The sequence below is a fragment of the Balaenoptera ricei genome, chromosome 3, assembly GCF_028023285.1.
Source record: "Balaenoptera ricei isolate mBalRic1 chromosome 3, mBalRic1.hap2, whole genome shotgun sequence".
Classification (NCBI taxonomy): Eukaryota; Metazoa; Chordata; class Mammalia; order Artiodactyla; family Balaenopteridae; genus Balaenoptera; species Balaenoptera ricei.
In genome coordinates, this window is record NC_082641.1 from 18,188,745 (window position 1) to 18,213,515 (window position 24,771).

General features: G+C 34.7%; 1 protein-coding gene and 1 long non-coding RNA gene across 5 annotated transcripts in view; one reads left to right on the forward strand and one right to left on the reverse strand.

Annotated features, from left to right (window-relative positions):
* Positions 1 to 24,771, reverse strand: part of LOC132362145 (cadherin-12-like) — a 359,212-nt gene that overhangs the window by 313,624 nt on the left and 20,817 nt on the right. The window lies entirely within an intron of this gene.
* On the forward strand, positions 19,020 to 23,003 carry LOC132362146 (uncharacterized). Its single transcript, XR_009502239.1, has 3 exons — positions 19,020 to 19,115; positions 21,140 to 21,220; positions 22,726 to 23,003. It is a non-coding gene; the product is annotated as an uncharacterized LOC132362146 (long non-coding RNA).

The window sequence follows — 24,771 nt, forward strand, 5'->3', positions numbered from 1 at the left end:
AAATATTGTTCTCAATTTTGCATAAGGTTTAAAAAGTGAAATGTGGTGATTTTACTTTCAAAATGATGTCTATAGTCACATAAATATGTACGTGTGTGTGTGTGTATGTAAAACATCTGAGGGACTCTACATTGTTCCTACTGTTGATTTCAGAAAATTCAATTCACTAAAAGTAAGTTTATACATTTGAGCACATGCCTGCAATGATACTTAAACAAAACAAATAAACTAAACACATGATAACAGGAACCTTGTCACATTCATGTATATGTTTTCCAAGGCCAGGCAGAGTGTCTTGCACTTGAAGGTGATGGATAAATGCTTCTGGAAAACAAGGGAATTCAGTTGATCCATGAGGTAGGTTTGCTCAAGATAGGCCTTTCACACTCATAGGAGAGTTTCCTGTACTAAAGGTTTTTAGCGGGTATACCTTTGTTTTCATTTTCATTGTTACCTTCCACAACAGGAAATATAGTTCCTTGAAAATAGTAAGTATCTGTAATATCATATGACACACAAGAATCTACATGTCTCCTCTCTTTTTCTCTAGAGGAGGGAGCACTCTCTGCTCTCCAGAAGAAGGAAGAGCAGCAAATCTGACAGGTGAGAGCCTGGAATTCACTGGGCTACACTGCACGAGTGGAGAGAGCTATCCATCCCTCCACCATGACGTGGCCTCATCTTCTTTTCCTGCATTTCACATGGGGAACATCCTTGCCCTGTCCTAAGCTTCCTGCCTTTAAGCCCTGAGCATTCATGTACGGATAGGTTCTGGGCATGATTTCCATAGGCAGGAAACTGTTAGTGTGAACAGTTTGGTGACTGAGGAAGTTGACATGAGGGTTCTGAAATGGAGACCTGCTATATTCCATTTAGAGGTGACTGATGGGCAAAATACAAGAATAAGAGAGTTACTTTGGCACTAGTTCTAAGACGTTATTAAGTTGAGCTTTAACTGAGAATTCTCATCATCAGGGGTTTGGGGTCACCTTCTAGCAGTTAAATATTTTGAGACTTTAGTTAAATATCTTGTGGGTGTATTCTCTACTTCACTTGTGCCTCAGAAGGGAGAAGGAGACAACCTCAGTCTTCCCTCATCACCCAGGTCCCTGGTCCTTTAAAATGAACCAGCGTGTTATTCTCTAAAATATTAATCTTGAATACATTGACTACCATGTGGAATAAAACATAGTATGTGGAGAGATCAAGGCACCACGCGAACGTGGCACATGTGCATACTGACAGCCAACATTTTGGTTGCACATGACTTTGTAGGCAGATTATACTCTTTGATTATATGAAAAAGAATATATTTTGATTATAGTCAGGTTTCATTCTAAATAGGAAGACCTATATTTGATATTTTAGACATCCATGATTGAAAACTTCATTAGGCAGGGAAAAGAGAGATAGGATTGTGCTAGGCTATTAACCATAGTATGCATTATCTATTCTATGTATACCTCAATGCTCAGTCCTCTAAATTTTATTCTTGAGATCTGAATTCTGGTTTTTGTAATTCCAAGGAAAATCTTTTCTCTAGCAACAGAATTCAGCATTTGCAAATCAATTAACTCTGGCTTTTAGAGTATTTCCCAGGAGTGGATATAATAATAACAATCGGGCTTCCCTGGTGGCGCAGTGGTTGAGAGTCTGCCTGCCAGTGCGGAGGACACGGGTTCGAGCCCTGGTCTGGGAGGATCCCACATGCCGCGGAGCGACTAGGCCCGTGAGCCACAATTACTGAGCCTGCGCGTCTGGAGCCTGTGCTCCGCGACGGGAGGGGCCGCGATGGTGAGAGGCCCGCGCACCGCGATGAAGAGTGGCCCCCGCTTGCCACAACTAGAGAAAGCCCTCGCACGGAAACGAAGACCCAACGCATCAATCAATCAATCAATCAATCAATCAATACAATCAAAATAATGGTCATGGTTTTGTGAATGTTACCTGTCACTGTTCAAGGGTTTTGTTTGCATTAATCAATCATCATAATAATGCTCTGCAGTATACACTATAATAATCCTGTTGGGTTGCAACCTCGAGACTTTCCCAGGTGAAAACTGAAGCTAACCTCCATACACAGAAGGCAAGGAGAGACCTACGAAAGAGGCAGACCACTCCAGATTTGTACATGGCACGTTTACTAAGCAAGGGAACTGACATAAGAGGCTTGTCTTGAGCGGCTGCAAGACGAGTAGATCTCTGTCCCTGTCCACCAGAATCTTAAAGCCTTTATAGAGACCTCACCTGGGCTCAGTCGCTATCAAGATGGTCTCAACAACACCTTACTCTCTCAAGGCTTTGTCCTTGGAACAGATCCTGTGGTAGGACCAGGGGGCAGAGCATACGATCCAAGGACAGGGGAATGGGTGAGTAGCTTGTGATTGCCGAGGTCCACCTCGCCAGTCAGCTGGTGGTCACATCCTCTCAACTACCTCCTCCAACAAATCCATGTTGCATTGATGAGGAAACTGAGACACAGGAGAGAAAGTGACTTGTACAAGTAAAAGGATGTAACCAAGATTTGAACTAAGTGTTCTGGCTCCATGTAAATTGTTTTGAAGAATATGACTACATTGTTTCTGCCCAAAACTCTATTTGAAGCTTAAGGATGGCCTCATTTTCATTTCCACAAGATCATCTTCCCATGGAGTCACATGCTCCAGAGCAAAACTACAAGAGTATGTACAGTGTTTAAAACATAGCAGAGTTAACAACTCCTTCGTTTAACACGTCCAAATATTTTCTGCAGTATTGGTTTTTGCCCCAAAAAACCTGTTCATGATCAGACTGCATCCTGATTTTGTCTCCTGCTTTTGTGAACACGATAGACAAAGCAATGGCTACTTTCCAGGTCATGAGATTAAACAGCAAAAACATTGCACAGCAAAAAAACAAGTAAGCAAACAAAAAACTCAGAGTTTAATTTAATTACTATCTTTCACAGGAATGAGTTAAACCCAGTGGTGATGCTTATAGGTATAAAGGGAGGAATCAATTAAGGGAAGACTGAGGATAAAATGAAGAAGGGATGACCAGTACATTCGGGAGACTACAGAAGAATTCAGAAGGAAGCAATAACGGCTGTGGATCATAACAACTGCATAATCAACATCAAGAATGACATTTACAAACAACCACCTCCATCAACAACAAAAATTGTCTTATGTCCCCTTGTCTTTCTTTTACAGAAGACTGCAAATATGTGTAATAATGCAAAAATATTGTATTCCAGAATGGTGTATAAGCATAGAACTCTGTTGTCAAAGAAAGAAATTGAATTGAAATTTTAAGAGTAAATGACATTTCAAGTTATATTATTAAAATTTTATATTAACACCTATATTAAATATAGAGAAATTTTTAAAAATCATAATACTGATTAATGTGATTGATTAGTGTGAAATACTTTTATAGACTCTTATGACTAAATGAAATATTATAAGGGCTCTTTCAATAAATTTATTTCAATAAACATTTTAATACTGTTCTACTAACATACCAAATTATGGCTACTGTTATGTTTAAGCAATCTGAGTAAACATAATGTTGATATTCGGATCATAATTATTTTTCTCTGAGAAACTATTATACTGTATTAGGGTTTAATGCGTTGAATTATATTTTAGTTCCAATATTGCATTAATGTAAATTCAAATACAGTCTTTACAAGTCTCATATAATATAAAGTGCAGAATACAATGTACTTGAGGAATTAAAGCTTGAAGCAATAATTTAAAAAATCAATTGTTAATTAAGGTGGCAAATTTATTTTATTATGCACTTTTAATTTTAAATCTGTAATTGTGTTTCCACACCTGCTAATAAAGATGTAAGAAAGCAGTGGTTTCAATCACATTTGCAGGGATGTTAAATCACTGCCCTTGAGAGGTCTGATTTTCTGGTTTCTAATACATGTCTGGATTGATCATCCTGAAGGGAAGGCAGCTTTCCCATTTTCTAATCATGCTTAGAAATCTATAAACATTTAAAAATCTTCAAATTAGACATTATTGGTTTCTCTGCCATTTTTATTTTCAGTGACTAACGAACGTCAAGAATAGGGAGATCATTTCCAAGCAGTTACTGAAAGTAAACTGATTTATTACGCCATGACCTATAATACAGGAATACAAGGTACATTATACGATTTCTATTGTTATATGAAATTGGGAAGTTCTTTTCAGAAAAATCAATAAAATTTTGCACACTTGCAGTGCTATTAGAATCTGAGTTCTCTGTTGCTATATAAATTATGTTTTAGATATCATAAAATTATTCCTCAGATAATGTTTATATCCAACAACTCTTTTACATACTTTTAAATAAATACATACAGGCTAAGGATTAGTAATTACATTATATTTCAGAATTTCATTGTTCCTCCAATCACTAAAACTGTCTTTGTATTAAGCTCTTAGCAGAGATTATGAGTAACAGCCACATTTTACTATTTCTCTAGTCCTAGCTATGCACAGGCACTCTGATTGTTACAAGTTGTCCTTTCATTACAAGGAGCAATGCATCATCAGTGACTCTAAGCTTAATAGAATTCTTTTCCTTGATTACATCCCGTGTGAGGCATGGAGTTTGAGTTTTTTAGGAGAATGTGCATCTTTGTTCTGCTCTTTCATCCTGTTTGTCCTCATAGACAGATAATGAACCAGGCCTATTATTTTAGCAAACTTAAAATCCTAATGGTAACTTGAGAAAGAGGAATGTGTTCTACTTTGCTAACTCTCCTAAAATAATCCATAAATATCATAATAAATATTCTGAAATCATGGTTGGGGAATAAAGGTAATGTTGCCTTGCTGCAAGGAAAAGACAGGGATAATGTGAAATGGATAATGTCAAAATTACAGATAGCCTGGAAATGTTTTATGGATTCAAAAATATACAAAATTGAGTGTTGTTCATCAAAAATAATGGAAAATAGGATCAGTTTACCTAAAGATTATTTGAGTTAAGGATTATGTAAGTCAATCTGGCTACTGTGCATAAGGTAGCAGTAGTTACCAACATTTTCCATCTCCAATTCCAAGGCTCATCTTTTATTCAGCATACATGTTTTATACAACATCTATAATCTGCTATGATTCTTAAATGTCAGGAATGGCATAAATGGCCGCCTCTACTTAAAAAATATAACAGTAATTTAAAAAAAATCAAGTCATTTATATACACATTTACTATAATGTGTATGGAAACTGAGCACGTTACACTAAGAGAGGTAAGACAAAGGCAAGTACTGTATGATACCACTTATATGTGGAATCTAGCAAAGCCAAACTCATAAAAACAGAGAGTTAGATGGTGATCACCAGGACATGGGGGTTGGGGGAATGGGATGGATATTTTTTGAGGACACAAATTTGCAGCAAGTAACAAATAAGCCCTCTCTAATGCACAGGACAGTGAACATAGACAACAATATTGTATTATAATCACCAAACTTGCTAAGAAACTAAAATTTAATTCTTCCAACCACTAAACAGAAAGGATAATTATGTGACATGATAGGGTGCTAAGTATTGCTATAATTATAATATATATTATAATTATATTATAATATATAAATGCATCAAAGTAACATGTTATATACCTTAAATTTGTAAAATGTTATATGTCACAATTATTTCAATTAAAATATATAAATAAATAAAAACAAAGAAAGATGCTAATTATCTTGTATTTTTTGGTATCTCCATTTCATGTTTTGCTATTTCCCACTCGTTTAGATAATTTCCATTTGGCAAACATCTACATATTTTAAATGTCTCTACTTTCTCTAAAAAGCTTTTTCTCTATTACCCAGAAACGACCGGTCAAGTTTTCTCCCTTGTAAAGGATTTTCTCACAACCTTCATAAATGTAATTTAGAACCTCTGTCGAACCATGATTTTATAAGATAATGGCTCTTTAAACTTAGACTGATTACGTATGTCAGAGGTGAATGAGTAACACAATACAGAGACTGTTGAACTTACTATGCCTTCATAGCAAAACTGTTGGTTAAATGGTCGTGATAAGTAGGGCCCACAGAAAAACTAACTAAAACTGGTAAACGATACAAGTCAGGATGATAAAATCAAAGGGGTAAATGTAAAATACATTATCAATATGCATGAAACTTGTATTGGAATGCTGGATAAAGAATTCACAACTGTTAGAAATTGGTCAACCTAAAGAAGACATTATTATTTTCAAAAGCTACCTATATTTTCCTTGGATAAAGGCAGATCAGCACTACCCTTTTCTATTCTCTTCACAACACAGTATATAGCAGTGATAGTGGCAGCCATATGGCAGCAGGCAGCAAACTAATGATTTTTACCACCAAACAAAAAGGAAAAGACAGTAATAGGAATGTAGAGTGATAAGAAGGATTGAAGGATCATTACCTTACATGATACCCAATCTGAATTGTACACTGTGAACAATTCACAATTATCACAGATCTCAGGCACTGCTGTTCTGCTGTATTTTTCTGGGAAAACTCATTTGTTCTATTCATTTCTGTGTGTACTGACATTTAAAACACATAAAATATTTTTAAAACTAAAACTAAAAAGATGCTACCAAAAATAAATATTTAATTGAAGTAAAAATTAGAAGACTCTTATCTTTGCCACTGCCCTTCCCAATTCTCCAGAGGTTGCTCCTATTAGATATACTTTTGCAAAAGTAAAGTTTCATCACCACAAAAATCTTTCTTTCTTCAACCTTTTCAGTGAAAGTGCCCTTTACAGTTTTGCTCTAGTGGATGCCTGGATCTCCCCTGAGGACACTACTAACTTCCCCTGCAGGGCTCCAAAGTGGGAGAGGATTTTGGTTATGTTTTATTTTTGCTTCCTCTATATTTCTCTTAGCACTGAGCTTGTTAAGTCAAATGGGGTTTGTATCAATATTTGCACTTCCTTGTTCTTTTCAGTCTATTCTCAGTCTTACACAGAGATTTGAATCCCGTGTTATCAGGTATTATCTCTTAGGACCTCTCATCATTGCATCATCTACAGATACCCTGGGCTCTCACTGATTCTTGATGTCTCTAGTTCCCACTTCACCGTTACTTTGGCTGTCAGAATTTTTAATGATTTTAATCCTCAGAGTGAACAGAAAATCTAACTATACTGTGGCTTCTCAGCTTCCTGAACTATTGTGAAGTTCTTGTCTTGCATACTCCCCAGGCCACTCAGTTCCGTAGTCATGACCTAGTCCTTGGCATTACCTATAATAGCAACTCCTCCATAATCTCAATTTCACGCATCACACTCTGTCAGCTCGACTTCCTGACTTCTTGCTTGTACTCACTGCCTCAAGCAACCCCACTCCAATAAGCCATTATGCCACCGGGACGTATATTTATTGATCCCACATTATTTTCACTTTCCCTCATCAAACTTATATTTTTCTCTTCCATAAAAACCAAGCTTAAATTCCACAGTCAGTTGTTTTAATGACTTCCCTGCATATACCCTCGACTACACTATTCTTCTTCAATTTTGTCATGCAACTTGGCTGTACCCTGACTCTAATTAAATAATTCTTTACTAATCCAGTCCTGAATCTGAGCACTGCCATAACTGGAGAAAAACACATAACTATACTGCCTGATCTCGTTTTACATTCTCCTTAAACCTTAAGGAAATTCAACTTTCTATTCTTTTCTCTCCTACTCTTTTAAATGACTATTCTATACTCTATCTTTCCTGCTCTCCTCAAACATTCATCATCTCCTCCCTCATACGCAAATGAAGTTGATGGACCTGCTTCCTAATTTGCTGAGGAACGAGGTCCAATCGCCTGTCCTCACACCTATGTTCCTGATAGCATTTATACCTGCATACTCTGACTTCACTCCTATTAGTGTGTCTAAGGCCAACACCTCCACTTATGTAACGTTGGCAAAGGCCTCTCTCCAGGGTCTTGATCTCTATATGAGGTCTCTTTGCAAAGAAAAGGGCTCCTCCTCCTCTGAGTGGACTTAGCCCTTTGTTGAGATACAAGCGCTGACAATAAGCCTGAGCTAGATGACAGTTCCCCTCGCCTCCTGAACTCAGTACCCTCACGTGCTACACGATTCTAAGTAGGGAACCGGTCGCGTGCTTACTCAGGAACATCTATCTGGTATTCCTGTACTCTCTGTCTCATGCCGTCAATTTCCTCTCTCTACTAGATCACTCCTATCCTGCTGTTATTTATTCTACCCTAAAAATATAATCTCTCTTGACTCACCCCTCCTTTTGGCTCCCTTACATTTCTATTTTCCCCATTGCAGCTAAAATTATTCTAAGAGTTTTTTATACTCTTTCTAATTCTGCTTTCCCCAATTCTGCTTTCTTAAAACCACTCTAAGTGGCCATTCTCCTTTTCCACTTCACTGAAAATATTTTTTAGTGAGGTCATCAACGTTTTCTACTGATAAAGGTAAGGCTGGTTCTCAGAACTTATGTATATTGGACAAGTCGATAGTTCTCTCTTCCTGTAAACACAGCTTCACAAATAGTACCCTCTGTGTATTTGATCCAATCACTCCTCATTCCTTTTCATTGCTGTCATACCACCATGGTCCAAGCCACCATCCTACTGAACTTGAATTATGGCAGTAGCTTCTTAGCTGGTCTCCCTGTTTCCATCCATGCCACATATCAAGGGTATTCAACATAAATCACAGTAATTATTTTAATATATCCAACCATTAAGTTACTTTTCTGTTCTCAACTCTCAGTTGTTTTCCATGTCACTCAGAGTAAAACACAAAGTCTTTATTTATAATCATTGCAAAGAATTAATAGCTTCATTACCTCTCAGATTTAATTTTCTTTCTCTCAAACGTATCTATCTAACTCTATCTCCTATCCTAGGTCTATAATACTGTTTTCTCTAACTTTATTTCTTTGTTTCCAAGATATTTCTAAAATTTCATCCCTCATCTCCTTCAAGCTGTCACTCAAACATCACATTCACAGTGAGGCCTCTTCTGACCAAACTGTGTAGGACTGCATCTCTCTGCAAGGACTCCCACCTGCCTTGCTTTATTTTTCTCCTCAGCACTTACTACTTTTCCCCATATTACATTACATTTATGAACTCTCTTACTTTCTAGAATGTAATTTCATTGAAAGCAGGGAGGTTTTTTCTGTTTTGTTCATTGTTGTACCTTCTCAAGCCCCTAGACTAGTTCTAGGCACATAGTAGATACTCAATAAAAATTCATTAAATTGAATTGGAGTCTGTGTCAGACATTATTCTGGCCCCTGCAACTATAATGTGAACAAGTCATCTTTAATCTAATATCTTCATAATTTTCCTGATGCCCTCTAGTTTATATATTTTAAGATTTTTTTACCTTAAAAAAGAAAACTAGACATATGTTATATGATACCTCAGTAATAAAGACAAAAATCAGCATAACCATCTTTAATGATAAACTTTAAGGGGATGAGTTGTAGAAGTCAGATGATTAGTGTTCAGACATAATTTTTTTTTAATTATTTATATTACACGTACAGTTCATACTAATGAGATTCTGTCTTTGAGTTTTGTCATAAAGTTTCTTATTTGAAAGAAAAAGAGACTAATGTGAACTATGGACTTTGGATGATAATGATATGCCTGTTTAGGTTCATCGATTGTAACACATGTCTGACTCTGGGTAGGGCTTCTACGGGTGGGAACAGGGAGTAATGAGAACTCTGTACTTTCCACTCAATTTTGCTGTGAGCTCAAAAGTGCTCTAAAAATAAATTTTATTAATTAAAAAAGGAGAGATACAAGTGAATATGATTGTGGATTCAATCTGGAAATGATTACGTTTGGCAGTTATACACCATATTTGACTAAGAATCACCAAAAACTAATAGAAGGTGAGCGTTTGTCCTTGGCAATTAGAAAAGTTTAAACCTCACCTTTGACCCGTGTGTTATGCTTGACTTAACTGTAACGACTGAGTTACTTAACTGTTATTTGAGCTTATCAACATGCAATATTATTTGTACCATTTTATTACATGATGTGGGATTTTTTTGATACACACATATATATACTTGCAGTATACCTAACCAACTTTTCACATCCTGCTCTTCACTTTTTATTATCTGTACCATTTTTTAGAAATGAATTTTTATTTTAAGTAATCTATGTACTATTTTTAAATAGGTAATATCATGTGTGAAACATTTGTTATTTTATAAGACATGGTAATCAGCATATATAAACCCATTTAAGCCACACAATAATTCATACAAGAGTTATGAGTAGGCATCAATACTACAAGCTTATAGTAAAGAAAATAAGCATTAAAATGTTAATTCTCTCAAGCTTCTATATATAATGAGTTGTAAAGATGAGATTCAAACATAAGACTGTCCAATGTTAAAGGATCTTTATGTTCATAATGTCTTATTATATTTAATACAACTGTACTGAAGTTACTGATTAGAAAACAAATACTAAAAAGAAAAAAGTAACCCATGCCGAATAAGGCAAACTGTCGACATTTCAATGTATGTCTTTCAAAATTTGTTTGATTTTGTATAATTTATAATGATAATACTTAAGATATTATTTTCTGACAGCACTTTTATAGTTAATATAGGTATTTTCTTATGTCATTCCATTAACTGAATGTGCCATAGCTTCACTAATTCCCTCTTTTTGACTTTTTTTTCCCTATTTTACTATTATAAATAATGCTGTGACTGGTTTTTCTTGTACTTGAAGATAACTTTCTTCACTTCACATGAATTTCTTATCATGTTCTTAGAATAAATTTATACAATTAAAATTCACTTTATTAGTCAATGCATGTCTCTCTGGCTTTCTAAATAAATTCTTAAAGTGTCACCTAAAATGCATCAGTTGCCAGTTTCAAGACCAGTTCACGATTTCTTATTTTCTATAATTTGTCCCACAGCTAGGTATTATTACTTATTTTGGTTGGAATTGTGTTTGTACTTGATAATTTTGATAATAGCATCTCAATATCAGATAAACTTACTTGTTTCAGATCAATAGTGAGAGGAAACATCATGCATAAGATTATATGCCATTTATGTTCTTTCCTGCTTTTGGAATGTGCTATTCCTTTTTTTGTTTTATCTGCCTCAAACTTTGATGATTTGCAAATGCTGTTTAATACTAAGAATATTATCTTTTGGCTTACCACATAATTTGTGAATCTTTTCGTCCTCCAAGTTTGTGAAAGCATCATTGTGTTTTCATTGGCACCCATGCCAATTTGTGAAATGGAGAATTTAATTTTTATTTAGCCAGATCTTTTTGGTATCTTATTTTTGTGCTTAGAAACATCTTCTTAATGCTAAAACAAGATTGAAATAACTATATTTCCTTCTAGTATTCTTATGACTTTTACATTTATTTCTTTGTTCCAACCGGAATGTGTTTACCTTTGAAATGTTAGACCAAGAGCTAATATTTTGGATCTAAGTAGGTTTAAGTAACTCTTCCAGCTCCAATTGTTAATACATTTTAGTCACTGTTGGCAATTTTATCTCCACTAGGAATTCCAATCACTTTTTCTAAGCTGATACCCTATTCTTGCTAACTTATTTCTTAGAGATTTAGTTTTCTTTGTCTTTCTGAGAGGGAAGTATACATGGTACCCTGCACCTGGCCTTTGCTGGTCAATCAGTTCTTATTCCTGGAACTTAGGAACTGGCTTTTGGAGACTTAGTCAATTCATTTAATATTGGTCATTGAAACCATAGGACTGGAGAAATCATTTTCTACATGAAGAGGCTGACCTACAGAGAGAGAAATAAAACAATAAAATAAATGCCTAAAAGGAGTGGTGACAGATTTTATGCCTCAAGGAGAAAAAGTAAATCAGGGAAAGCAGCTGCTATGGCTCCTGGTGGATGTTCAGGACATTTGTAAGTTATTGAGAGGAAATGCAGTGTTTGCTGAGAGGTACCCTTTCGTCATTCCAATAAATTCTTCTTTTTCACTGAACACTATGGATTCTTTTGTTTGCAACAAAATTCTCTCTGATGAAGACTCAGTCAGTTATACTAAAGTGTATTTTTTTTGGATTTTTATTCCCATTTATTGCTCTCTATTTGTTCTTACAGCAGGACCACATTAGCTTAAGTGGCATAACTTCTCAGTACATCTGAATAGCCAGCATGAGAAGTCATCATCATATTTTCCTATGAATATTCGTATACATATATCTTTATATAATATATAATATATATATATATATTTACAGGAGAACTTCTGTATCATTTTATCTTTTTTGCCAAATTAAAACAAAATCCATGAAGATTCTGATTATACTCTAATGTGTAAAATAATTCAGTAAGACAGAAGATTTTTGCAATATTTTATATTGCATACAAAAAAAGTTCCTGTATTAGATTTTAGATTTTCATTGTGTGAGAATCCATGCCTGTGTCATCAAAGATGCACCAAACATTTACCGAGTTCCTATGATGTGCCAGGCCTTCGCCAGGGTAGTGGATGGCTAGAAACAAGAGCAGGACTGACACACTCCTGGACCACAGGCAGTTGATGTCTAGGAGGAGGACAAGCATTAGACCAGCGGTCCCCAACCTTTTTGACACCAGGGACCAGTTTCATGGAAGACGATTTTTCCATGAATGGGGGGGTGGGGAGGGATGGTTGAGGCAGGAATGGGAGAGATGGGGAGCGATGGGAGAGGCAGACGAAGCTTCACTTGCTCGCCCGCCGCTCACCTCCTGCTGTGCGGCCCGGTTCCTAACAGGCTGCGGCCCAGTACCAGTCTGCAGCCCAGGGGTTGGGGACCCCTGCATTAGACAATCACTGATTGAGATGACTCTGGAGGGGAAATAGAGACTAGATGATTCCAGCCTTCATCGGTCAAGATAAGGGTTTCAGTGTTTATAACAGGAGTAAGGAAAGTCATTGATAACAGGCTTTAGGCAGAGAAGTGATATGATCCAATTGGTATAAGATATATTCATGAACACATATTTTGGTAGCTTTTTTGTATTATAATTCCAACTGCTTTACATAGGAAAGCTATTGATTTTGGAGGGTATGTGTGTTGTTTATTTGTCGTAATTGTAAGTTCTAAAAGGTTTACAATTTTCTAATTTGAATAGTCTAGGTAGATAATAATGTAAATTTATATAATAATAATATATATAAGCACAATGAGAATAAACCTCTTTATTTTTCCTAAGATTGCCTCTAGTTTTCCCCTGTTCTAGTGCATATCTTTCGCTTTTGCCTATTACATTATTCAAGGTTCAGACAGGGAAAAAAGAACATGTAATGGGTATTTCAGACAGAAATATATTTAATCCAGAGTATTAGAGGCTTATATAACCATTAGGATGGTTGAAGTACTGAACATCATGTAGACCACTAAGAGAAAATTCAGATGTGTCTGGAGTCATGCAAGTCGTCATAATGATTCCAGCTGTCTGCAAAACACATGTCTCTCAGGAGAATACTTTAGAAGAATACCATGAGAAGTGTCAACTAGTAAGTAATCTCAGCTACTTCCTGCTAACAGAATTCGAAATTTCCTATCGGGAGAAATTCTTGACCCACTTTTAGTCCGTGTAATTTAAACAGACTTGAAATCTCAAATCCTGTTCCTATCAGTAAGGATGTTACTAGTGACTGGCCTTAAAAATTTGCACATTCTACTGGTCACAGTGATTAGCTGAGAGTTCAGCATGTTACCAGGTCAGGTCAATTAGTTCCCACCCTGTAAATTTTACTGAGCTGACCTATGTTCCCTGGACTTATTTATTTAACAGAAGGTGATTTTTAGACTGATGTTGGCCATCATTGTCACCACATGGAAAAACTGCCTGAAAAAACCACCATAAAGGAAAACAGAATATAAAGTAGACCAGTCATATTTTTTAAGACGTTTTTGAACAATTGATTTCAGCAACATTTGGAGCTTAGTTCAGAACTGTATTTCTGGATTATATGATCCAGTTTTGCTTAAACGAATTGACTTGGAGTTCTTCATTTCCAAAGAATGGATTCCAATGATTATAGCTATTAAATGTACTTTTTATATTCTTTTAAGAAGCATTTGACTTTCTATTATTGTAATAAGGATTTCTGCAACCATATTACACATTTAGAATATTCCGTGCTGCCATTTTAAAGTTTCTTATGGTGTTAGAATAATATTACATAAATTGTAAAGTTCTCTTTTTCTCACATTAAAAGCTTCTATTGATTGAGATTTTTTTAATTAAATAACTTTAATGTAAAACTGTCTATTACCAGGCATCTGTCTGCAGAGAAATGCTTTAGCAATTTAAATTTATATTTCAAGATTACCATTCTGTTTAAGTTTTCTATTTCTTAATCACTCTGTTTTTGAAATTCATATCATTCTATTCACAGAGATTTTCAAATATATTAGCTTACGAACAGATTGTTCAACTTTCCCTGTGTTTGCTTCTGCTGTATATTTCATTTTATTGTACTTACAGTAGTTTAGGGATGTTATAGTAGTTTTTCCGCTAGTGTCCAGTGGATTGCTTTATAGAGGGAGGGAGGGTGCAGTTAGAAACCTTAGGGAACAGAATTCCCCTACCGGGAAAAAACAATAAGATAAACCTTTGGAAGGATCAAATGATGGACAGATTTCAAATGGGAGACTGTTGCTAAGGTGTGATTCTGACACATGGCAAACAATCCACTGGAAACTAAAAGGGATAGGTGGAAGGAAATGAGTGTTTCTACCCCCTTGTTAGCAGTATTTGGTCTGTTTCATTCTCTCCTTTATTTCAAGCCTCAGGCACTTTGTGACTCTAGCTGTTAATTTCTATCTCTCTCATTTTCTCTTTCCTGACTCTCTTCTCTCTGTCACTCCTACTATACCAGTGTTTTAAGGTTGACTGGTGGCTTGAGTTAATAAAACTTTTTATTCTGTGGGCTTTCCATTCAAGATGACATGTGTGTAATGATTGCTGGTCATTCAAAGAATTAACTCATTTCTAACAAAAAGGGCAGAAGGCCAGTTATCTTTCCTGAATATGACCCTGGGCACAATTTAAACCCCAATAAGGATGGGAACATAGAAGTGACATTGCATGGAGCCAAAAATGAAGGTCAGTAGATTGCTTAAACCATCACGTAGGCATAGGGCCAAGATCAAAGAGAATGGGTGCCAAAGAGTGTTGACACAGTAAATACTCATTAAACATTAAGGAGGTATATTCAAATACATTTAAATTAATAACAAGTATTTTTATTATTTTGTTATTTAATTAAAATATGCCGTCCTTGGTTTTATCAATTTGAGGACTTAGAGAGTCCACCTTCCTCTACAGAAGGACATTTCAATTATAAACCTTACTAATTGAAAGAAGTGACTCTTTTTTTTTGGCCGCGCCATGTGGCTTGCGGGAACTAGTTCCCTGACCAGGGATTGAACACAGGCCACAGCAGTGAAAGTGTGAGTCCTAACCACTGGATCGCTTTCACTTTTTGTTAATAAAATATCTACTTCTAGAATATATTCTATTCTTAAAATTCACAGTTTCAATATGAAATTAACAAAATCAAGTAATAACTGAAAGCATCCTATCTAATTGATAAGAGGTAAATATTTATATTTTTTGTGCTATAAAACACAATTTCTAATTTCAGAAATCCCAACATACAGAAAGTAATTATGGATTTTCAAATAGATCCAGTCTTTGTTATATCTCTGATCCAATTACTCCACATAACTTATTAGGAAATGCCAAGAACTGTCTGACATCTTGATGACAAAATTACTGTAATGGAATAGCAATACTTTATATTTTAAAAAGAAATTTTAAAAAATGTAAACATGAAGGAACTCATTGTTTATTATCAGAAAATCTTTAAAAATATAGAACATTTTAAAAGATGGGCACCATATGATATTATTTCCACTATGATAACCAAGGTTTTATTTTCTTTGAATTCTCCTAACTCACATATAAACACACTGTTAGTACATGCACAGCATTAGTAGTTTCAAAATCTGGTTCTGTGAGTTTTGAGAGAATGATTATATCAGTTTAAAAATGTTTCTTGATAATGTACTTACTTGTTTCTTCCTTTTAATATTCTCTAAATTATTGCATCAACTGTATCACACCAAGAATCAATGCACATGACTTTGGGTATACATGGCTAATATTTTTGAAGGACAAAATTTATCATACTGGTCAAATTTCTTCTACGTTGGTCAAAGTGAGATTTATAAATTTAAAAAGTTAATCATCTTCATGAATTTGATCTTTCGTGTTTTGTTAGTTCCTAATGCTTATATTTTCATATTTTATTGCAATCTTATTTACTAAATTTTCTTTTCAAACTCACATATACAAATGCTAACACCACACACATATTACCTGAAATTGCTTACTATTTCCATGAATACTGACAATTTGTAGAGTGGGTATTCAAACATTATAGATTAGAATTTCTATTTTAAGTGTTGCTTAGTATGTTAAGTTTCAAGAAACAAGCATCTACCTATAATATATATTTATAATATCTTTATTACAATGCATTTTAAATTTACCTTAGTGGTAAATACAAAGCTGATCAATGATTTCTTATTACTTCTCATAATGTAACGCAAAGAAATGTGACTTGAATATGATTTACAGTGTTTTTAAAAATACATTATATGGAAGTCCAAAATCTTTTAAAGGATGGTGAAAAATAAACGTGTAAATGGTGTGCATGTGTGTATATAGTGTGTGCATTTAAATGCACGTATTCTTATGTATATACGTTTTTATAAACAAAATAAAGTTCACCCAACTGCTTACTTTCCATTTCAAATCAATTCAACCTCTCAAGTTTTTGGTTTTTTTTTAATTCGTATGCCCCCTCTTTCAATTCTTCTCTCTGTGTCTATCTATAGAAGTAATGTGATATGATACTGAATCTATCCTGCTTTTCAGGCTTATTGATGGAAAAATTTACTTTGCTTTCCGTTTAAATACATCTCTTTATGTTTTCAGAGATTAATTTGAGGATAAGTTGTGGAAACAAAAATGGGATATGTTGTAGGGAAGAGATGCTATTGTTAATATAAGAAATGAAGTAGTAATTTCATGGCACACAGAGAAAGTATATGAATAAAATACTGCTCTATAATGTTTTCTAGTAAGTAGTAAAATACTACTATATTTTAAGTTTTACTGGCAACACACATGAAAGAGTTTTAAGCAAAAGAAGTGATGCAATAGGCTCCACTGGGCCATTCAGAATCCTCTTGCCACTGAACCTACAGACCAAGGGGTTTGCTGTTTTGGCTGAGTGTTCCTGATTATCAAGAGGAAAGTACATTGCCGTACCATAGTGAGTGCAGAGAAGAATGTTCCTGGAACCTATGGGATTGACTCAGGTCTTATTGTAAGTATGAATGGAAAACTAGATAAACCTAAAACAGACAAGACTAGTAAGGACCCTGATCTTCAAGACTGAAGTTCTGGGTCATTTCATCAAGTCAAATATCCTGGAAAAGTTTAATGATATCTAAGAGCAAAAGGAATATGGTATGGAAAGGTGAATAAATAAGTTATAAAGACTAACTCTGGTCTTGTAAACAATGGCTGAAACAAAGACTATACAACAGTATATGCTTCACTTATATATATTAAATATAAATAATATTATATATTACATCTACACATTTACATTTATATTACATAAATTATACTCCATCTTGTTTGCCTTTTGTGAGAGTGAACATCTTTATGATTTAATGTTCAGGTTTATGATTATTAAAGTGGTATGGTGATCAAATTAGAATGAGAATGAATGTTATCTAGAGTTAAAAAAGCAACTGATGGATTTGATATCTTTTTTTTTTTTTTGACAAGGGATTAGTATGTTCTTATTAACATGCACGAAACTTCATTGCATTAGATGGGAGCGTGTTGTTTTTCCTGTTTCTGTTTTCACATTTAAATATATATCAAAGGGGTGTGTATTGATTCTAATAGTAAAGAGGCGGATTGTACTAGATGTTGTCTACTAGATTTTGGCAACCTTTTCAATCCCTTCTAGTTAACTTTAGTATCTCAGAGACTAGAAAGCTAAGAACTGTACTGCTAGATTCTGTTACTTGGATTGGAGACAAAATGTGTTTTTTCTTCATGAGCTTCATTGACAGGAAACCTGCAGGGACGCCAGGGAGGCAGAGGATGCTTTTCTTGGAGTGGCTGCAGCCAAGGGCCCGGCTGCAACAGACAGGACTCTTCGCGGGGCTCGAACCCACATTCTGACTGTGCAGGCGTTCTGAGCGGCAGGCAGCTGCTGCAGAGGCACCGCTGGCTGCAACCACTGCTGTTTTCCAGACCTCTGGATCCTCACTGTGGTAGCAGGGCCCGGAAACCAAGTGTTGCATTCCCATAGCAGGCCTGAGTTTCCTCCTCTAACCCTCCAGGGATGTGGAGGCACCGAATTTCCTGTTTGTTCATCCGTTCTTAAAATAAATGAAAAACTCAGAGTTTTCTGTTTCCTACACCGTGATTCCTGACGCACATACATATTTGTCAACCATATTAATAGGTTTCAGAATTTATTTACAATTTCTTGGGGAGAAATATTGGCATCATAGGACTAGATCAGTAACATTTGTTTTATGGGTAATAAGAAATGTAATTATTTTAGAAAACAAAGTATATATCTCTATATAGATAGATATAGAAATAAATATAGAGATATAGATATAGATATATACTTAGTTATTCTCTCTCCATGTTCATAAAATATTAGATTTTAGCATTTGGAAGTTCACTATGTCTAAGATCACTATGTAGCCACAGGATATCAAAAGGCTTATTTTATTTCAAAGTGTGGAAATATACATCCTAAGGAAACTTGACAATGTTTGCATTATTTGTCTCAATTATATATTAGACAGTTACGAGCATGGAATTATGAATTGTATCCATATATGTATTATTTTATTAAATATTGTGCAATATTTTAAATCACATGACAATATTTCAGATTTTGATAGCGTAAAGATAAATAAAACTTGTTTAATTTTCATAGATTTCTTCAACCTCAATTCAAGATTCTAATGTCAAGCCTGCACATGAGATGCTGTAGCCGTCTACTCAAGCTGTTCAGTGAGTCTGAAGTTGCATTTAGCGATGGCATATCTCTCATGGGCTGATTGGCTGTCCTGCCTGTCATTTCCATGGATGCCATTTCTCTTTTATACCTTGCACTTCCAAAAATGTCATATATTTTGTTTCAGAGAAAAGATCTTTTTATCCTTTTCAAATTTCAACATGTTAGTGTAATTTCAAAAGACATATCCCAGAGCTATAAAATATATTAATGGGATTCTAAACGTTTGATAGACATTGAAAATACTTTTATCTGTATTTAAATACCTATGTACTGCTTAAAATATTGAAGTTTGTAATAGTGTTTTAACTAGGTCTATACATACACATGTACAATAGTACAATCCTGTTAAAAATGCTTTCGCTCGAGATGAACCACTTGAAGCATTTTCATGTATCCTTTTAAGACATTTCTTCTGACAAGGTGAGCCAGTCTTTCACTATGTTAAGCATGGTGTGACATGCAGGGCATTTGGATCCCTTGAATCTTACTTCATCATGGGAGCTTTCAAAATTTAGAGAAAAGGATGGTATCACAAACATTATGAGATACCTTTCTGATGGCTTGCCATCTATCAAAACTATTTCTTCCCTAAAATACTCAAAACAAACAACATGTACGCTGGATTTAGAATTTAAATGTTTGCTGTTGACAGGATATAGGCAGTCAATATGCTGTGTATGCACGCGTGTATGTTTGAATGTACTTTGTTAAAACTATTACGTGAAAGGGAAATAATAAAATTAGCTCTTCATAGTTTCTAAATAAAAATCACATTTATGTAAATCTAAGACATCACTGAGAGAGGAAGACGTTGTCTGAAAACATGATTTCTCATAGAAATATTTATTAAGTGGCATCTATATGCCAAAGTAATGTAACAAACTAAAAGTAGTTTCAACTTTCATAGTTAATTTCAGTGGCAAACTGTTTTCCATACATTTATATCTCAACATTACCTCTTGAAAGGAAAATTTGAGTTACTAAATACTGACTCCATATCTCCCAAGTTTAGCTAATAGTATTCTACACCTACTCTGGAAAATAAACAAACGACTCTAAAAGATAACATTATATTTATTTTTAAAGATGATGAGATAGCAGATTTTAGTAAATTGGCCATGATCATATGGCTAGTACTGGGTATGGAATGTTTTAACAGTAAAGTAGCAAAACTTCCAAGCATAAGTAAAGAAATTATTTCTACTTAAATGTTTTAGATAGGTAATTGCATCATTAAGAATTCTTTCTTTGTAAAAATAGTCTTTTGTAAGAGCTCAAAGTTTTGGATTGCTGATATTCTATGACCTGTTTGTTGGCTTATGTAATTCACAAATAGCTTGTAATGCGTCCATAATACTAATTATATCCTAGTTCAGGATAAAAAATACTTTCCCACATCCTTCTATGATTCTTATATTTTTACTTGTAGTTATGCCTTAGATTCCAAAAAAAAAAAATCACAGTTTTTCTGAAAGTTAATTGAAGTTCTAAAGCTCTGGGTGGAAATGTCATGGTAATTTGTTTTTGAAATAATATGGAACTCTACAGCTAAAAACAAAGCATTCAAGACAAAACAAACCATGGTTACTGTGGAAATAAAAAATTTTAACTTCTATTTAGGCTTTCTTTAATGCTTTAATGGGTCTTCTTTGTATTCTAACATTCATGTTATCTTCTCCACAAATAGATTCAACGTCTCTAAAATGTCTAAGGAGGATACTAGAATGTTGTTTCCATATGCAAACTGCAAAAGTCTTTTTCTGTATGCTCAAACTTATCTGAGAGAACTTTAAATAAGTAGCGACGCAATAATTACTTCCTGCTAAAGACTGATAGATTGATATTTTTGATAGATAATAATTTGGACTCATAATATGCAAACATCCTCCCAAGCTATTTTTTATGATCAAAAGACTACAAATTAATGGCAATCATTATGGTAGATCACTTCTAGAAATCATAGCACGTTCATGGACCTCAATGGTAATGAATTTTAACTATTTCCTTTTTCTTATAGGTCACAGCCAAAGAGATTACATATGTGAATTTCCAGAATGAGAGACCCAGAAAATGCCATGGTTTAGTTCTCCAACTCCAGGTACAGATTTATTTCAGTTTCACTATTCAACTTTAGTGTAAAGAGTTGAGAACACTTTAGGTAAATAATCAAGTAATGAAGAAAAAGAGAAAATGGAGATATGATAACAAAATACCTTAAAGTCCAAGCAGATGGAGTAAGGCTATCATGAACAAGCTGTATAGAAGTCTAAATATTAGTTCAAGAGGAAGGTAAGTAAGAGCATAGATGCAGACTGCAAGTTACTTAGTGATTAACAGTCTGGAGTTTGAGGTCAAATTCTAAACCTGCAATTCAGTAGCTGCCTGATTCTGGGCAAATTGCTTTACTGTCTATGCTGTGCTTTTCCATATTCATAAAATCATTTAACATTTCTAACTTCATAGAATTCCTGTAAGTGAGGAATGAGAGCACGAAAAAGGCACAGCTCAACACCTTGTACATACTGAGCACTCAATACCTTTCAGCTCTTCTATAATTCAGCTCTTCTCAAAATAAGAATACTTTGGGGACCATAAAATGTTAAGTTATGAGGTACCCTTAACATTTTGAGGTATTTTAATGGAAAGTAAGTAGATCCTTTCACAAAATTATCAAAGGACTTCAAAGTAATATTTATTTTATTTATATGGCATAACTCTTTGTAAATTTAAGTATATACGCAGTTTTAATGTAGACCGAAGGTATACACAATATTTTAATTTTTTCAATACTTCCTGCTGGCTTGGGTTCTACAGAGAATTAACATTATAAAACCTGTCTAATTTTTTCTTATAATACTTAGGTATACTCTGTGCTTTATTTTTAGTCTAAAAAGGTTTTGGTAAACTGAGTATTATTTAAAATTTTCACCATTTTTCATGTATTGATTTCCTGAGCACCAGGAAACTGAAATATGCACGTGATAAGTTTAGTATTTCTAACTTTCACACAGGAAAATTTTAGGTAAGGGGATTCATCTTTGTAACAACTAAGGATGGCTTTTTACTTAAATTTTGGACTCCAGTTATCATAATGTCCAATTGCCCTATTCTTCCTAACTTAATTTCTGCCTAGTTAATCATGTATTTATTTTATTTTATATAATACAATAGTGTCTTATTTTCATATTATTCCAGGTTGGATTTCTTCCTGCTTTGTAGAAAAACCTGAGCATGTTTAGCAAATATTTTTGATAAACAGATCATTTGTATATTCTGAGAGACATACAGCACCCCCCTTTGGGGATTTAGTCTCATCAGTCATAGTAAAGAATAGCCTTAATATTCGCCTAAATAAAACTGTAATAAAATGTAGTGATATATATTACACAATAATATACTCTCCAAAGGTGCATTATAAGTGATTATCTGATTATAGGCTGCTTTGGTTTTCAGTGTCACCTTGACCTTTCTTAGGAAAGATAATTGAAAATTGACTGAATACGGACAAGTTTAGCATTCAAAATTAGCAGCAATTTTAATTGTCTAACTATTGTAAATTAACACATTTTACCACATATTTTGTATTTCTTGAATTTCTCCTAGAAAAATTGTGGAAAGGTTACAAGAAGAACAGAAATCAAGTGTGTACATGAAAAAATATAGTTTTTTGCTTCATGACATCGTAAATGTTATACATGTAAAATATCATTTGTGAAGTTTCATTTTTAGGTTTATGTGGGAATAACTTTGTCTTTAAATTTGACAAGAAAGGTTGCTCTTGGCAAAGTTCTATGTAAATAAGTAAACGGTATAACCACAGAAAAAATTTATAAGTTGTATTTATGTAAGATGCTTCAAGTGCTTGTAGTTGTACAAATAATCACACGTGAACAATATTAGAATATATAAAATAATGTTAAATTAAATTATAAAATACATTAAATATCTTGATCTCTCATTTTTCTTAGAAATATCGTTAAACAGTTTTGCAGTAATATTTTGATAGCTCAGACATGCCTCAGTGAGTCTTTTTGTGCTCATTGCTGAGTACAATTTATTTAGAAGACTAAAGTTTGAAAAGGATAGATGTATACTGACAGCCTCTAAGAAGATAAATCAGCATATGATCAAAGAAAGTTGAAACACACTTAAGTAGGTAATAAAGAATTAAAAACAACTATTTGTGTCATGTACTTGGAGAAGTTCTTCAGTGTCAAGAAACTGTGCAAAACATAGGTTTGTTTTGTTTTTCATTCTCCCTGTTTTCTATTTGTGGAAATAAACAAAGACTACCCCCATAAGAACAAGCAAAGGCTCTTTATTCAGAGCTTGCAACAGAAAGAGAGTCAGCAACCGTCACGTGCTTTTGGCTGGCAGGAGGGATTGAGAGCTTTACAGTGAGGACAGGAAAAGGCTTTGATATGCTCTGAATGGAAGGGGTTGGGAGGGAGAAGCTGGAGGCAGGGTAAATAGAAGTGAGGTATCTTACATGATTGGTCTGGAAGCAGATTTGACCCTCTCTGGTTGGTCCTGAGTTATAAGCAAGGGTAAAAATTGGGAATCTGGCAGTCACTGATCAGGTTCTGACTCTTCTGGGTGAATTGCTGCAAAGATTGTGGGTTGGCTTGTTGGCTGGTGCTGCAGACACTGTAGGTCAGAGTTCTACTGTCATATCTGGTCCAGCCATTATCTGTGTGCATTTTCAGTCTCTCATATTACACCTGACTGGAGACTAGTTATAGATACTATTATTTTTCCCAAATACAATAGCTTCCTCAGAGCTAGATAAATAATTCTAAATCATTTCCTACTTGAAGTGAATGAAATAGATCATACAATGAAAACAAACAAAACACTATCATGACACAAAATGTGAAATACTGCAAACTGAGGACAGATATTAGAAGTATGATGGAAGAGGGTGAAAGTGGAAGAGGAATCAGAGCAGTAGCAGAAGTGGCAATTATCACAGAGAACACTCAGTGTTACTCAAATTTAAAATTATAAAGGGTAGTCGTAAGAGGTAAGATGAAAGAATTGGGAAGGAGACCTTATATAATTTTACAAGAATTCAGTTTCAAGATGGCAGTATACATTTTTTCCCCTTATTCTTTTTTCTTAAAATTGTCTGAGAAAATATAATCACATTGAAAACTAGAGATCAATTTCAATGAAAAAGGAAACTGCTTGTAATACCAAACCACACCATTGAAGCATGCCAGTCAAATATCATCTAGTCTTTGTCAAACCTGGGGAGGGATCCTAAGCTCTTAGATCTCCCCTCATTTAAACTACAGTTTAAATTCTAGACGGCCTTTCCATGACCTCTTTGCTTAGAGCAATGAAGTCCAGGAGGCTGGGTGGGTCTGGAGAAGGAGAATGTTCCTATAGAAAACCAAATCATCACCAAGGAATGACCAACGCAAGAAGCAGAAGGGGAAGCAGGATGACTGGCTATGTTAATGAATCCATAGCCCTGAATCCTGCCCAAAGGAGCCCACAGGGATGCAGTGAGGGGCAGGGAAGGAGGATGCATTTCCACATGTCATTTAGTTTCTGTTAGGTGCCACCCAACTGCTGAGTGCAGATAAGAGAAAATGTGAAAACAGGGCAAAGGTGTAAACATTACAGGTCAAAAGCTTCATGAAT